Source organism: Peromyscus californicus, unplaced genomic scaffold (genome assembly GCF_007827085.1).
Source record: "Peromyscus californicus insignis strain IS unplaced genomic scaffold, ASM782708v3 Scaffold_13__1_contigs__length_99412109, whole genome shotgun sequence".
NCBI lineage: Eukaryota > Metazoa > Chordata > Mammalia > Rodentia > Cricetidae > Peromyscus > Peromyscus californicus.
Genome location: NW_026294424.1, coordinates 65,005,242 through 65,023,224, shown reverse-complemented (window position 1 = coordinate 65,023,224; position 17,983 = coordinate 65,005,242). Strand labels below are relative to the sequence as shown.

Here is a 17,983-nt window from a genome sequence, read left to right as displayed (position 1 = left end):
TGTTTTATAGATACATCCATTGGAACTGGGCTGCATAACTATGTGTCTTGATTGGTTGTGAGGTTTTTAAGTAGTCTCCATCTGTTGCAAAGAGAAGTTTCTGTGATGAGGAATGGGGACTAACCTTATCTGTGGGTATAAGGACAAATGTTTAGAATGCACTTAGGGGTTATGCTGGTTTAATAAAATGGTGGTTGTCTATTGCCTCCCCAAATCCATGGCTTCTCTAGCCCTGGGAGGTTGGCTAGGTTCCTAGTATAATGCAATATTTTCTTCTTGTAGAATGAATCTTAAGTCCAATTAGAGAGCTATTGGTTACCATAAAGGTACATGTGCCACTGTTTCACGCTTAGGTTTATGGTGCCATGCTGGTCATTGTTGTGACTTATAGGTGTCATATCTGGGTAGGACTGTTGGTTGATTCTCTTATTTGGAGGCTTTCATGGTACTTCTGGTGCCATGAAAGCTAATCCTCAAAGAGGAAACATTAAATCAGTTCCAGTTCAGAGGCCTCTGGGCCCTGTGTCTGAAGTGCGTGGTGTCTCCAGCAATTGGGACTTAACTTTCACCTCTGAGGGACAACCAAGGGCAATAGCAACAGTCTGCATTGTTTTGGAGTCTCTTGGACAACTCTGACCAACAACTGAAAAAAAGGGCTTCTCATGCCTGGTGTTGGGGTTTTGTTAAGAGGAGGGGAATTGCCAACTCAGATGAGAAAATTTCATTTAAGTTATATCTATATTTATACATAGATTTACATGCATTATAGGTGTTTTTGTTTTTGTTTTGCTTTTTAGATAATGAGTGGTATGATTTCTTACAACTTTTTCAGATATCCTTACTATTGTTTTGCCCTCCTCTTTCCTTCATCTGTATTGATCTCTCTCCCCTTCCCTAATTAGCCGCCCACCGTTTTTCCCATTTCATCATTCAGATCATATATAACCTGCTATTCCCATCACTATTTGACAAATATTAAATGGCTGAATATATATACTCAGGTTAGGGTTTTCTATTTTGGTCCATTTGTCTACATGTCAGTTTTTGAGTCAAAACCACATTGTTTTTATTACTATGGCTCTGAAATGGTAATCTACCAGCACTGTTCTTTTTGTTCAGGATTGTTTGGCTATGTCAGGTCTTTTGTGGTTCCATAAGAATTTTAGGATAGTTTTGTCTGTTTCTGTAAAGAATGAGATGAGTATTTTGACTGGGGTTGCACTGAGTCTATAAAAAGCTTTTGAAAAAAGTGTTCATTTTCACAATATTAATTCTACCAATCCATGAGCCTGGGATATCTTTCCATTTTCTAGTGTCTTTCTCTATCTCATTCTTCAAAGTTTTAAAGTTTTTATTGTAGAGATTACTCACTTCCTTGGTTAGGTGTTGCTAGAGTTTTCCTGCCTGGCCCACAGTCAGGACAAATCTCTGTCACCTGCCAGTCCCACAGCCGCTCAGACCCAACCAAGTAAACACAGAGACTTATATTGGTTACAAACTGTATGGCCGTGGCAGGCTTCTTGTTAACTGTTCTTACAACTTAAATTAATCCATTTCCATTAATCTATACCTTGCCACATGACTTGTGGCTTACCGGCATCTTCACATGCTGTTTCTCATCATGGCGGCTGGCAGTGTCTCTCTGACTCAGCCTTCCACTTCCCAGCTCTATTCTCCTCCTTGTCCAGCCTATACTTCCTGCCTGGCCACTGACCAATCAGTGATTTATTTATTGACCAATCAGCAACACATTTGACATATAGACCATCCCACAGCAGTTAGGTTTATTCCTAGATATTTTTTTCCTGAGGCTGTTGTGAATGGTATGTGTCCAAGATCTCATTTTCTGTTGTTGGTATAAAGAAGATCTAGTGATTTGTGCAAATTGATTCTGTATGCTGCCACATTGATGAATTTATTTATTTCTAGAAAATTTTTGAAAATTTTGGGATAGTTAATGTAAAATATCATATCATCTGCAAATAAAAATACTTGAGTTTCTCTCTTTTAAAAAAAAAAAAAAAAAAAAAAAAAGAATCTTCTCTGATGATATCTGAGAGTGTCACTAATGTATAGAAGGAGAGATATAAATTTGGAGGGTAGTTTAAAACTCTGTTTAGTAGAATAATAGTATTAGCTTTAATACTGGGGCCTCTGAGCTCTTCATGGGCTCATGGCCAGATTTTTAGCATCAGGCATGCATTTTCTACTGCAGAGCAGATTTTAAATGCAATCGGAAAGGGGTTGGCTACATCTATAAAATCTATGCCACTGTTGCACCCATGGTCATATACCATTCATTATTGTAGTTCACTGGGTTCAAAATGGATAAGTCTTTGGAGGAAGTCTTCTCCCAGCAGTCTGCATAATACATTTTTAATAGTATGAAATCTAGCCAACGAGTAGAAAGCTTCCTGATCACTACCAGCTCAATTTCTTCGTGTTTTATGGCCAATACCCATGGTATCTTCAGCAATCTGGTCTTATTATCAGGTTCTTGTGTTCAGCCAGGAGTCATGGTGACACTGGATTATTTTGGGAATCTTTGGGACACCTGTGACCAACAAATATAAGGGAGACATTTTCATTTTGCAACCTATGACCTCTGGAATGAAAATTATGTCCTGTGTCCTATGATAACCCTATTTATTTATTTATTTATTTATTTATTTATTTATTTATTTATTTATTTATGTATGTGTGTGTGCTTGAGAATATGAAACAGTAGGCTTCCCTGTGGGTTTTTCAAGCATCCTCACTGTTATTTATCTCTCCTTCAACCTGCCCTTTTGCCCTACCATCCCACTCCTCTCTCTACTTAGATCTCCCACACCACAATTATCCCTTTCCTCCTTTCATATCACAGTGTTCTACTAATTCCCACCCCTTAATGTCTTCTTTTACCCTATTTATTCTTTGAGAATTTAAAACAAGGTAGTGACATTAATTTGAATGATATACTGAGAAATTACTTTTTTTTTTTTTTGCTTTGTTTTTCAAGACAGGGTTTCTCTGTGTAGTTTTGGTACCTGTCTGTCCTGGATCTCGCTCTGTAGACCAGGCTGGCCTCGAACTCACAGAGATCCGCCTGGCTTTGCCTCCTGAGTGCTGGGATTAAAGGCATGCACCACCACCGCCCGGTGAGAAATTACTGTTTTTGAGATGTGAAAATCAGATGCAACAAGGAGAACAGAGAAACTGAAAATAGAAGACTCTTTTGATCGTGTGGCTTAAATCTGCAGGATCATAAAAAAGAAAAAGACCAAGAAAGAAAGGGATCAAGAACCACGCAGAGCTGATCCCAGGATAAAGTGAGGGATTGGATGTGGAGATAAGGAAGTAAAGGGGATTTGGAAGACCAGGCTGTCCCTGATCATTTCAAGGCCCTGGTGTAAATACCAACATAACATACAGTTAGAAATAAAACTATTATCCTTTATCAAATATACCTTATTCACCTTCCTTGAAAAGTATGGCTTTATAATGGCAGAGTAACCATAGTTATTAGTCTATGATTTTTACAATGATGTTTGCAAATTATCAGTGATTCTGAGTTTAATAACTATAGTACTACTACTGCCTTTTAAGAATTATTTCATAATTACAATGATTTCATAAGGGATTACAAACTAAAATTTAATTGTAATTCTACACAATGTAATATCTTTGCATCAAAATGGTAACTTTATGAAAGCAATTTATTTTTTCAGCTAATGAAACATTATCCAGGGAAAAATAATAAAAAAATTTATTAGTAAATTGAAACGTGAAAACTATAAGGAATATATTAATTGTAAATGCATTTTGAGCATCCAGTGTCCAACTTATTTGCCATTGTTATTGTTGCTATCATACATCATAAACAAAACAATGTGAATTATTAGTATCACTAAATGTTCTTAAGCTTCAATGAGTAGTCAGTGGAAATACAATATTAATTCTTTTTATTTTTTTAAAAAATATGCTTTTATTTTTTATAAATCTTATAACTGATCTTGATTCAGTTGTCAGGACTTCACTGAAAATATACATATAAAGGAATGCATATAGAGAAGAAAACTCAAAAATAAATCTTTTAAAAATCCAAATAAGGAACTCTATATAATGTGCACTACTTACAGATTTCTAAATGTATAAAAATATCTAGAATGGTAAGAAAACTAAAAACATTTTACTATCTATTGGAGAAATAGAAAATAAAATAACTGTGTGTGTGTGTGTGTAAGAAAATAGGCTATGTTATTTGTTAAAATTTGAAAAACAATTTAAATGTCGGGCACATTTGACCATCCAAACCTCATTCTTGAATACCTTCTTCTAGATCTACAAATCAGAACAAAACAGCACAAGAGAATAGATGCTATGCACTAATAAGAAATGATATTACATTATTACAACCATTCACTGTAGTCATACTAAGTAGAAGGATTTGAAAAGTTCATAAATTCGTATTTTAATTTAACTAAGCATGTCAACAACTTAAATTTTATTATCTTCTGCAAAATAAAGTCCCTCTGAAATTAATAGTGATATAATCTTTTTTCTTTCTAGTGATTCATAAATATCTCCCTTCTATGCCAAGTAAAGACACAGAATCTAAGGTGAGTTTTCATGAATCTTACAAGTCTCCAGATAAAAAGAAAAATTAGCAGTGCAGCTCAGTTTGCACAAGGGCTGAATTCCAGAGTCAAAGTTATAGGGCTTGCCTCTAATTTCCATAGTGAGAGGGAAGAGAGATAGATATAAAGATAGATAGAGATAGAGGGAATGAGATCTATCCAGATTTTGTTAAAAATCTATGTCTCAATGCAAGAGTCTTTTTTGACTAAGTTCAAGGTTGCTTGGAAGAAGACCATGACATTTTTCCACTAAGGGCCTAGAGCAACAGTTATTGTTAAGGAGAACAGTTCAGAAGAAAATGACAGGCTCTATTTGGGACAAGATAATATTCAGATGATGGTGGGCTATCCATTTTGAGAAACTTATTTGAAAAAAAAAATGAATTTTTATTATAGACAAGAGCTGTCAGCTTAATAGTCCCTAGACTAAAGGCAAAATTTTAAAGCATCTATCTTCACCTTTTATTTTCTGTTTTTCTTAAAAGAAAAATATGTTTATCATATTTCACTCTGAACTGATGTCTTCAGTCAGTGAGTGAAACAAATTAGAGACTAAATGGCCAATACCTTATGAATACCTCTTGTTTCCTCTGCTGTTGCTGCTGTTAACTGGACAGTCTCAGTGGCCCCAGAGACTTTCTTTGAATATCTTCGTCCTCATCTTGCAACAAATTTCAGATGTGATAGCAATGAAACTCTGAAAAACATTGAAAAGTATTTGTAGAAGGATGGCTTGAATGAAGTAGAGAAGTGACAGGTCAGGGTCCAGAAGTCTCAGTTTGTGCAAGTCATAGGATTTAAGATCTAGGATCAAAGACAGCTCTTTCTAGAGTAGCCTTCTGCTAATGTCCAGGAGATAACCATCTCTTGAGGAGAGAGTGTGTTACTGGCTGAGTAAGGCCTCTGTACTACGGTGTGGACATCCTGTCTGGTCTTTTGAAAGCTCACAAACATTTCACTCAAACAGATCTTAGAAAAGAAACTTGGCAGAGTCTACTAGGTTGAACTCAATTCCCAGGGGAGTCTTTGCCCTGGAGGAGATGGGAATGGGGGATGGGCTGGGGGGAAGGCGGGGGTGGGGTGGAGGGGGGGAGGACAAGGGAATCCATGGCTGATAGGTAAAATTAAATTTAATTATAAAAAATATTTTCAATAAAAGGAAAGTAGAAAGAGTGAAAACAAAAACAAAAAAAAGAAACAGATTTCTGCAGAAAAATCTCATTGTAAAATGAGAGAGATGGGGAGAGAGGGGAAGAGAGGTGAGAAGCGAGGTGGGCAGGAGCAGAGAGAGGGGGAAATTGAGGAGGGAGACAGAAGGAATAAGGAGGGTCTAGGAAAGGGAATGTCTAAATACCGGGGAAGGAGAAATAGGAGGGGTGCAGAGAATCACTTGTCATCTAAGAGGTGTTTTTTTTTCTAGCAGTTTGCAGACTGTATATACAATTTTATGTTCAAAATATGCCATTTGGTCCTCCTTCTAAACATGCTTCTCTCCACCCCATGGCTCCAGTGCACACATACATACCTCTTTAAGACTGAGAGAAGTACTTGCTTTTTCCTTTGATAAGTATCTGGGACTCTTTTTTCTTTGTTTGTTTTCTTAATCTGTTTCACACCAAATAAGAGCAGTTAAATATCTTCGTTTTGAACATTAAGACAGGAGGTCCAAATAAACCTGTGAATGAGCAATCACAGATGTGTGAGCCAAACAAAGCAAAAGAATTTCCATAGAAGGTAATGAAGGTAAATATTTAAGTGTCTTAGAAGTTTGTGTGGTCATATTAAGAAATCATCAAGAAAAGAAAGAAAGGAAGGAAGGAAGGAAGGAAGGAAGGAAGGAAGGAAGGAAAGAAGAAAGGAAGGAAGGAAGGGGAAGGAAGGAGAGAGAGAGAAAGAAAAGGAAGGAAGGAAGAAAAAAGAAAGAGAGAAAGAAAGAAAGAAAGAACGAAAGAAAGAAAGAAAGAAAGAAAGAAAGAAAGAAAGAAAGAAAGAAAGAAAGAAAGAAAAGGTTAAAAATAAATGACTTAAAATTGGTATTCAGTAACACAAAGACAAGAAATGGATCAGGGACAGAAGAAAGACTGAATTGGTGATTATTTGTAGAAATGTATTCAGAAGGTATTTAGATGCTTTCATCAAATTCTCTTTATTGCATTCATTTGTTTTATATAGAACTAGACAATTCAGTCAATATAACAGATTAGAATACTGCTTATCAGTCAGTTGTTTTTTGTATGAACATAGCAGAGTGTATGTCCTCATCTTTCTAAAGTAGAAGATAATAGTATGGGATATGAAAGTAATGGCAGTGAAATTTAGACTATTTTTTCAAGATTTCTTGAGTAGACCTCTTGTTCACAAACATAATTATTAAATATATCTAGAAAATAATTTTATATGGTCTCCCCTATTCTCTAATACATCTTTTTTGATGGACTAGCAACCCCCAAATTCTATTACTGCCTACTGGAGTAATGACTATTCCTATCAAATCTCCTAATATAAAATATTAATAGCATCATACCTTAATATTTTAAAGGGAATAAGTCAATATCTAAAAAAAAAATCAAACATCATTATAACAATGCCTACATTAGACTTGATTAATAAAACATAGATGAACTAATGGAGAGCTCCAGTTTAAATGCTTAGAAGAAAGTGGTTTAGTTTAATGGAAATCATACATCTTTTGTAATGCTCCATACAAGAATATGTTCTGATAGTATCTTTGTTGACTAGTAGCTGAGTCATGACAACTTTATTATAATTTTCCATGTGAGATATATGCTTAGGAATGTAATATTTCAGGAAAATTAGGCACTATAACAAAATTAAAATCTACAGTTTGTGAAATATATACAGGATACCACATTGCTCTAGTGTGCAGACATAGTTGAAAGACTGCACACAAGAGTTCTTATCAGACCTTTACAAGCCATTCAAATTTAATGAAAAACCAATTCTATTTGTTCTTCTAAAATGAGTATTGATTTTATATTCATGGCAGTTAAAATTATCATCAAACTTAGTTCTAAAGAAAAACATCTGCCTTCAAGTAAAAATCACTTCCATATTATTTAACTTGGGCACTAGATCAAAACTTTTTTCATCACCTAAGTAACAAAAGTTGGATCATTTCTTTAATTTTTTTTTGAGATTGTAATATGATTACAACATTTCTCCCTTCTCCTTCCTCCCTCCGAACACTCTAGTTTACTCCTTCCCACTCTCCTTCAAATTAATGGTCCCCCTTTTCACTAATTGTTATTACATGTATACATGCATAAATGTATACACATCCATTCCTAGACATACTTGCTCAATCCATATACTATTACTTGTGTTATGTTTTCAGACTTGATTGTTTGCCACTGGACATCTAATTGGTATGCTCTTCCCTGGGGAAGACCACCTCTCCTGCTTCTAGCTGTTCTCAATTGCCTATAGTTCTTTGTGTAGGGTTGAGGACTCTTGTGTTTTCTTCCATGAACTTTGATGTGTCCATTGGTATCCTTGTTTGGCTCACATTTAGGCAGTTATGCTGGTGAGACTTACGGGTTTAACTTTTGATATTACTAGAAGACACACTCTTATAGTAAACTCTCAGATCTTACAATTTTCCACCCCATCTTCTGCAATGTTTTCTGAGCTTTATGTGTGTGAGTGTTTTGTAGATATATCTGTTGGTACTGGGCTCCACCACTCTGCATTTTTTATTGGTTGCATTTTTCTGTAGTAATTTCTGTCTGTTATAAAGAGAATTCTCTGTGATGAGGAGTGAACATGACACTTATCTGTGGGTGTAAAGACAGATATAGATTGTCTTTAGAGGTTATGCTGGTTTATTATATTAGTCCAATAACCATGACTTTACTAGTACTGAATAGTTCTGGGTTTCCAGTACCAGACACAGTTTAGTTTCACTCTTGTCTTCAAGTATGAAGTCCAATTAGAGAGCTGTTTGTTACCACCAAAGTATGCATGACATGACTGCACTCTCAGAGTTACTATGCTATGCTGGTTATTGATGTGGTTCATAGGTATCATAGCTGGGTGGGACTTAGGCTGCCTCCCTCCTTTAGAATCTCTCCTGGCACCTTCTGGTAGACCAGTTTTTGAAATCCAAGAGGCCACTGAAATTCACAGGTAGAATCTGAAATGTGCAAATCACTTGATTGGAATAATACAAAGGAAGTCAGGTATAAAACAAAGCCATGCTCTATGAGGAGATTGAAAGAACATTAAACTTTCTGCAAAGACAGAACACTGGAACTTTTGGAGAGTCTGGTTTTCCCCACAATGGACTGATAATTTCCCCATCCAAAGACATTAAAAAGAAGGTGATGGCCCCAGCGCAATACAGAGAACATAAATAAGAAGTAGCACAATTGTTTGTCTATGTCCAAGATATGGAAACTGAAAGCCAGAGTAACTCACAAAGCTGGTACAAGTAATTTATTGTAACAGGAGGAAACAGTAATTTTTTCTTACTTTGGGTTCATCTTTCAATGGCACCATAATGCTGATACTGCCAAGATATTTCTAACTGAGGAATTTACTATGTATTTTTTTTTTCAGTCACTGTTATACAAGACAAAAGAAGATATATATTTTTCTCCCTTTGCTTCTATCAGGACAGCTAGAGTTTTGACTTTCTAAGTTCTTCTTAGCATGGAGAAGGTCTGATAATTTAGTCACTTGTTTATGTATACACCATAAGATAAGTAATAGTATGAGTATTATTTTGAAGCAAAAGTTCATCAACAAATGTGACTGAAAGTTTACTAGAGAAATTGTGTCCAAAGAACTATAACATGGACTGTTTCTGAAGTTTTAAACATTTTCATTTTCATATTTTAAAAAAAAAGAATGAAAATAACTTTAGCAATGGATTTTGGTATGTATTTGTCATATACAAAATGTTATGTTTCAACATGGAAAACAATACAGAGTCCCTAAGTTCCTGTTTTCATAGGAAGTATTTGATATGCAATATATATCTTATACTTAGAGATTCCTGATGCATACTGGTCACCTTGCATGTGCTCAGTGGCTGCATAAATTGGACAAGTCCAACGAGCGCAAAGGTGTAAGATGAGGCGGAAAGAGGACAATGGATATAGTCTGATCTGGATAAAAGATGAGACTCTAAACCTAAGAGGATGAGGGTGGCCAGAATAATTGCTCTGCTCCTGTTAGCTCTGTGATATGGGGAGATACCAGTGACATGTGGCTACAAAAGGCCAGTGGAAGTTGAGCTTTAGATATGGTGTCTGAGAGTAGGGATAATTCTATTGTTTAATGACATAAGGTTTAAGAATTTGAGGAGTATCCTTGAGACTCTTTTAAGTGTAAATATATATACATATTTATATATATACATATACATATTTACATATATATGTATATATATATTCAGAATTTATGAACCCATGTTTAAGCAGCTGCAAACTTTAAGATTGTCTCCTTGTGTTCCTGATATGAAGTAGGTCTCTGTATTTTCCCCTTTGTTTATGTTTTTAAAATAATATTTCAAAAAATCTGGAGAAATCTTTTTCTCTTGCTTTTAAAGTAAATGTATTATCTGAGAATTCTCTTTGTGTATACCTTAAAAATGTTAAGGCACAGAAATGGAGTCCCCCAAAGGCTTGTACATCCTGTCATCCTGATCAATGAGAGTCTCTAAATCAGAATAATTTCACTTAAAGTGATATTTTTATACCTAATTGTTTTTCAATTAAGCAACACCTGTTCTGTAAGTAGTTACTTGTATCTACTTATGAAATCACCTAAGTACAGTGGTGACTACTCAATACTGCCACTCTAGAAGCTGCCACTCATGGCTCGCTGTGATGGGGCCCAACTCTAAAAGCTGCCTGTTGTGACTCATTGTGGTGGGGCTTGACTTTTCTCTACCTTGCTTGGCTTTATTTACATTAAGACAAATGTTGGAGAACATTGTTTATACCTATGGAGCCAGAAATTTCATTAAGACTTCCTATTAAGACTTTCAAGAAACTGTTACAATTTTCTTCTACACTCAAGTAAATAATTTGATTGTTTGAGAATGAATATAGATGCTATATAAAGATATTTATATGATACAAAATGCTTTACTAAGTTTGCATACTGTATAAAGTACATCTGTGAGGATGGAGAAATGACGCTTAGGGTAGATGATACAATATCAAACAGTGTAGTTGGAAGTTGTCCTGTGTCCCAGCTGGCTGGCAGTTGGGACAATTCTCTCCCATCTGCTTCCCCCAAGTAAACACACAGAGGCTTGTATTAATTATAACAGCTCAGCCATTAGCTCAGGCTTATTACTGACTAGGTCTTACACTTAATTTAACCCATAATTCTTATTTATGTTTAGCCATGTGGCTTAGTACCTTTTCTCAGTTCTGCTTTGTCATTTTGCCTCCTCTGTGTCTGGCTGGCGACTCCTGACTTAGCCTTCCTCTTCCCAGAATTCTCCTAGTTGCTCGCCCCACCTATACTTCCTGCCTGGCTACTGGCCAATCAGTGTTTATTAAGTCAGTTTACAAGAGCATTATCCCACAGCAAAGCAGTCTTAATTCTATGTGTTAACTGAAGTTTTGATAATCAGATCTTTGTGAATAAATAATTCAGTGCTAAATTTCAAGTGAGCTAATGTTGGCTAGCAATGCCTACCATGGGTTTAGGGGATAGTCTAGTATGAGTAGTATGTTTATTCATTTTTTTCATATGTTTTAACAATCATGAATCTGTATCCTTGCAGAAATAATGATGAGAGAATTAGATACACCTTAAGCTTGTTAATGGCTTATGTGTCTTTTCAGATCAAATCACTGCCCAAAGATCCTTTGTAAAATCAGAAAGTGATAGAAACAATTAAGTGGTGATGTGGTATTAATAAATGAGCCTGGGCTTTAGAATTACTTTGATATAAGGCTTTAGAATTTCTTTGATATAAGTCCTATGTTGCACCCTTGGATATATATCTTTGGGAAAATCAATTTTGTCTTCTATAAAATAGGTATAAGAATAATACTTATTTCACAGCAGTATGATGAGGCTGTCTAACACATAAAGGATGTAACATATGTTGCTCTTAATCAAGTATGCTTTAGATCTGTTATGCAATGGTAAGGGCAAGGACCTTGGCTTACATCCCTTGTATGTATCTAGCTTAACTGATCAGTAGATATCAAGATAAATTAAAGATATTTATAATGGAATTTTGACTTTTGCTGTTGTGGTCCTCAATGCAAAAGATAAACTCACTCTCTTTTTAAGTGAGAGTTAAATTTAGCTTTCTTTAAAGATAGATGAAGACCTCCATGGTGTCTTAAGTTGTTTCCAGCTCTTTCCCTCTGCCCTTCCTAGATATAAAGGCGAAAAGAAAAGGCTTGGCCACGGCAGCTTCTAGCAGAAATCCATTGGTAGTCACTGTGCAGTTGTTGTAAAATACAGCTTAGTATTTTATGGCAGCTTCATCCACTTTGCCTTTCATCTCTGCATCTGTGAAAAAATAGTGACAACAGGGAAAACATTCTAAATCAAACATATGGAGTGCTGGAGACTGCAGCCAAATCCTGTTCTTACCAAACTGTTATGGAGAAACAGTGAAATCTCAAGCCTGGTTTTGAATAGTAGATGGTTATAATACACTCAGGCAGTGACTGCCTCAGTTAAAAAGTATGTTTAAAATACTCCCCAGAAACAGATGCAGAGACCCATGGCCAAACATTAGGCAGACCTTTGGAGTCTCCCTCTGTGGAAGACAGGGAAGAAGGATTATGGGAGACAAAGGGGCCAAGAACACCACAAGGAAACCCACAGAATCAGCTAACCTAGGATCACAGGGGCTTACAGAGACTGAACTGCCAACCAGAGGGCTTGCATGAGACTGACCTGGGCACTCTACATTTATATTATGCACATTTGTGTCGCCTAGTCTTCTTGTGGGACTCCTAGCAGTGGGAACAGGGGTTGTCTCTGACTCTGTTACTTGCTTTTGGGACCCCTTCCTCCTACAGAGTTGCCTCTTCCAGCCTTAATATGCCATGGTTGGCTCATATACATGGGATGCCTGCCCTTTTCTGAAGAGAAAGGAGGAAGAGTGGATGGGGGTGGGGGATTGGACAGGTTGGGAGGAGGGACAGGGAAGAGAGGAGGGAAGAGAAACTGTGATCAGGCTGGAAAAAAATAATTTAAAAAATACTCTCCAGAATATAAACAATGACCACATGAATTAACTTTTGAAAATTTCATTAATGTTAAAAAATACCTTCTTGTAAATCCTTTCTTATACAAACACTACACATACAAAACCAACATACGTATACAAGAGAATATTTGAACAGAAATGATGATCTATGGATTTCAAGTGCAAGAATCTCATATTAAAATTTTAAATTAAATAATTTATAGCATAAATATTATTTGTCACAATTTTGCATTTCATTCCATGCTTTGCTTCATGATCAGTTAATGAGATAAAGAATGGAGCTCATGAAGCACTATGAACACAAACACTGGATTGTTGTGTAATGATGATTGTGCTATATATTTTTGGTTGTGAGCCTAGCCTTTAATGGCTGAGCCATCTCTCCAGCCCTGATTGTGCTATATATATATATCTGTGTAAGAGTCCAGTCACATAGACTGTGATGGAAAAGGCACACACATGTACAACATGCATGACCATAGCATCAAAAAGTTATTGCATCAAACTATGGTGTCTTTGTACTGCTCCATTACCTACTAGGTATAACATGTAATCTTTCCACTAGAATAATGTCTTTCAAATATTAGCTCATTGTAATTATGGAAAAGGTACTGGAGCAAAGATTCAAATATGGAAGGGGTGAGAAATAGAAAAATGAGGGGTGGGGGAAGGCTTAAGCAAAAAGACATATGAAAAAGCTATTCATGGCCTATGATCTAGCAACCAAAGTAAAAATATAATCAGCAGAAGTGGTGAATCATAAATGGCATGAATAGGGTGAGTACTCTGAGTAAAAAGTTTGAGGAAGAAACAGAGTGATGGGGGTGAGTAAAAATAAGCATGGTTGATGAAGCATTGTGGAAATCCACCTACTTATAAGGTAATTAAAATCATAATATATATTAAAAAGGAGTTTGGGCAGAAGTACCAACAATGGATGGACAGAGCTGCTTTCCGAAGACATGTCTGATAACAGAAAACCTCAGTGTCAGGCAGTGCATACATCCAGAGAGTTATGAGAACCATCAGCAGTACTAGAGAGAACACAGACTATTCTGTTGTTCTTGACTGCCAGCATAACTAGGCAATACTCTACTGCTGAAGAAACATTCATGTTGGGATACAGGACATAAAGAAATCAAACTCAACCATCAGGCAACTTCCTTCCTGCTTTCTTACATAGTGTCTGAATGTTCGATGCAGTCTTCTCAGGAAGAAAGCACATCATTGATCACACCAAGCTTGAAATTCTGCATTCTATAAAACCAACCCATCTGGTAGGGCCAAATGGTATAATGGTGACATTATGGTTATTGAGGTAATCAGCCACTTTCTAACTGGATATTAAGCCTGCTCAATGCTCCTGGTCAAAAGTCCAAGACTGGGAAGATAATAGGCCCTAGAAAGGAGCTTATTGCTTTTGTTATGTTTAATGGTCATTCAGTCAACTGCCTTATAAATATTTATGTTTTTGCATGTAGATTTGTGTTGCTCTTGTCTTTGGTCAGAGAAGCTTCTCTTTGTAGTGGGTAGCAGTTAATTTGTATCTGGGCAAAGTGTCAAGTATAAGTGAGTGAGTGCTCAGTTATGAATAAATAAATCATCTACATTAATCTTCCTCCATTTAAGGCTCAGGTAGTATCTAGGAAGAGTGTATAACAGTATTTAACTAGGCAATTCCACGTAATTTATCTGGTAATCAAGAGAGGTTTATTTCTGGGATAACTTACAGCCAATAGGGGTTGGTTACAGGATACGGGAGTGATGAGGTACCATCCAGCAGAGAACTCTGGCTTCATCTTCCATCCAGCTTCCAAGACCAGAGGTATCCAGAAGGGGCAAACACATACACACCTCAAGTCTTAAAGGGCTCCCCCTCAGCCACGCCCCAGGGGCAGGTCCTAGGCATGTGTGGCAGTTACCTGAAAATTAAGCAGGGCCTTCAGAGAAATAACAGCACATATTTGACATATATTATTATAATCACACACATATACAGTTATATGTATATTAGATTTGACATATAAAACAACTACTTCTACTTCCAAATTCAAGAGAAATTGAGAATTAAAAAATATTAATATTCACTATTTTAAGAAAAGTATACCAAGTGATATAACTAAAAAGTTTTCTTTTAGAGGAAAAAATACCAAAACCAAACAGAAACAAACAGCAAAATGATGTACTGTTTATCACAGATTTTTACTGCTTACTATTTTTGCAGCTTAGTTAAATATAGTTAATTATATTTTTCAAATATGTAGCAACTAGAATAAAATATACTAAGACAGAAAATTCTAGAAACAAAACAGTAATAAAAGGCATAGTAATAAAAGTCCTGAATCTCTCATTCTGGTGGCTAAGATGTAGGATCTCTGTGAGTTTACAGTCAGCCTTGTCTACATACAGTTTCAGGCCAGCCAGGTCTACATAGTGAAATGCTATCTCAAAACGAATGAACGAATAAATAATAAACACCAAACTATAAAAAGGATGATGTAATTGAGAGTATTATTCCTGTCTCTTTCCAGTCCTTTGATTGGTCATGCTGGCTTTCAGAAACATCTTCTGAAGCGGCTCTATAGGGAATGGATACAAAACTAGAGATCCACAAAGGCTGAAGTACTGGTCCTTAGAAAGCTGAGGACTTGGGTAGCGCCAGGTTCCATAATCTGTCTTCCTTTCACTCCTGTTTTGGTATGTCATTCTTTCATATTCAGATTCCAAGTTGTTCAGATAGAGATCTAATAGTTTATCTAGCCAATGTCTTATAGATTGTTTAATCATCTCTAGGCAGATGCTATATTAGAACACATACGGAACTTGATTTGAAATACAAGGACGCAGTGGCTGTTATAGACAAATGCATTTTTATAGCATTCTCAGAGGAGGACAGATTGGCTAAGCCATAAGATTATAAGTAAAGCTTGTGGTTTATATGCTGATGTAGAGACTCTACATTAAGTGAAAATACTAAAGGGAAATAAATGTTCTCTTGAGAATAAGATTAAAGTTTATAAATTAATGATATCATAACTATCTGAAAAGCAAAGTACAGAATCCTTTGAGGCAGCAAAATGTTCCATATGGCGAAGTCCTATTTCCCATGGAGGGAGATAGACAAGACTTTTCTACAGTATTCAAGCCAGAAGTCCCTCGGTGTTTGTGATGGATAGCTAATTTAATCAACCTATGATATTTTATTGTAACTTTAGTAATTCTTCTATTGGTTAGAGAATTTAATAATTGTGTTCTCAGATATTAATAATATCTAATTTGTCCAGCCATAGAATTCCCCATTAATGCTTTAATATTTAATATATAGTTTATATAGTTGTAAATGCCTAGATTTTCATATTTTGAGATTGTACTTGTGGTTCTTAAATAAGGCCTGGGTCTAGGTGTTATGGGCACAGTAGAAAATGAAACTGAAAAATATTATCTTTATATATTACATATCTGTTAATATTTGATAAAACATGCTTGAAACCATACATGTCATGGAATATTCAAGTCATTTATAAAAATTATAGTGAAAGGAATAGGACATATTTTTAGAGAAGAAATCACATTATCTGGGAAGAGTTCTATTAGAAACTAATGTTTCATATACATTTGAAGAAGATGAAATTTCATGCCATTCAATTATGTAGGGCAAGCTAATTCTTGGTCTAAAGATTAAGATTTTGACAGTGGACATACTGAAGAAAGGAAGTATGTTCTGTATGTTCCAGAAACTTCAGTCAACAAAACAGGAAGTCTTGCTCTTCAGGACATGTTTCTTAGCTCCTGCCCTGCTGTGTTTATGTTGGACACTGAGTGAGAGTAGAGAGACCCTTTGCGATTCTTACACTGAGTGAGAGTCTTCTATGGTTGAAAAAAATCATCCATAAACTGAACTATCACCTTTATTCTATGTTAAAAATATAAAGGCAATCATATAGGATTAACTTAGTAAAGGTTAAATTTTTGAGTATTGTACTGATCTAGAATGAGTTCAAATACAGGCTTTATACATTCTTTAGAATTATTAACATCTTGAAGAAATTTCTTTTTATAGATGTTGTCTATATTAAACTTATTAGACAAATGTACTTCTATACATTTCAGAATGATATGACACCTGACAAATACTAAGATGTATAATAAAACTGCAGCACGTCTACCTTCCACAAAATTCCTTCCACTGTTTTCAATCTCAGCAAATCACATCAGTTTTCACCATTTTACATAACCCAGACACAGGCACTCACTATGATTACCTATACTCAAAAGGTCTCCATCATCCATAAATCCAGATTTTGGATTTATGGGATTTATGCCTGCAGTAAATTTGTTCCCATCTCTCTATCCCACCTTCCTGGTTTACTCTTCAGCATTATTCTCTCATGTGGACTCCCATGGTATTCCCTAAATAATTCCTCTCTTATTCTCCTTCTCCACAGCCTCTACTCCCCCCGACTGGCTTCCCATCAGACTTCAAATCCTAAATGTCCACATGGTCTAGTTCTCCCACTTCTCAGACATCTGCTCATAAATCCTTCTCACTGGCTAATAATGTTTTAGTTTTACTATCTTTTTCTAAATTTGTTAAATCTTTCCCTCCCCTATGGCCTTGGTAGTAGCCTTATGTTATGCTTGGAATTTTCCTCCCAATCCTTCCATTGACTCTTCAGCTTTTTTCATTAAGAATTTCACACACACATAAATACACTCACTGAAATCTGTTTTTGTTAGCAGTGTCCATATGGTTTCAAGTCTGACCAAGATGTATTGGGCAACTAATAAGAGGGCTCATTCTTCCAATATGAGACTAAGTATCCTTTTCCCTGTCATTCTCTGTGTAGGGGTGGGACGCAGAAAAAAAATCTCCCTTGCATGTTAACATGTCCATTGATAGTGCCGTCATTCTAGTTTTGTTTATGCAGCCATTTCTAGAAAGAGCAAGCTGTTTCAGAGCCGATTTCCTGTTATTCTGGCTCTTACACTCTTTTCACCCTCTCTGCTGTGATGTACCCTGAGCAATAGATGCAGAAGGTATGAATAGATGTGGGAGTCTGGGCTCCCCACAATTGACAGATCTCTGTGGTTTTCTGTGATATTCTCCATTGGCTCTAAATACAGCCTTCTTTGATGGGGGTGGGGGTGG

At 36.0% G+C, this 17,983-nt stretch overlaps 1 protein-coding gene across 1 annotated transcript in view; it reads right to left on the bottom strand.

Annotated features, from left to right (window-relative positions):
* Positions 1-6,677: 6,677 nt before the first annotated feature.
* The window catches only part of LOC128108497 (actin nucleation-promoting factor WAS-like), a 246,634-nt gene continuing 235,328 nt past the window's right edge, over positions 6,678-17,983 (bottom strand). The window contains exons 2-3 of the transcript XR_008217489.1: positions 14,565-14,756; positions 6,678-12,125 (exon numbers count right to left, since the gene is read on the bottom strand). The gene's annotated coding sequence lies outside the window, so the exon portion shown is untranslated. The remainder of the gene's footprint in view (positions 12,126-14,564; positions 14,757-17,983) is intronic.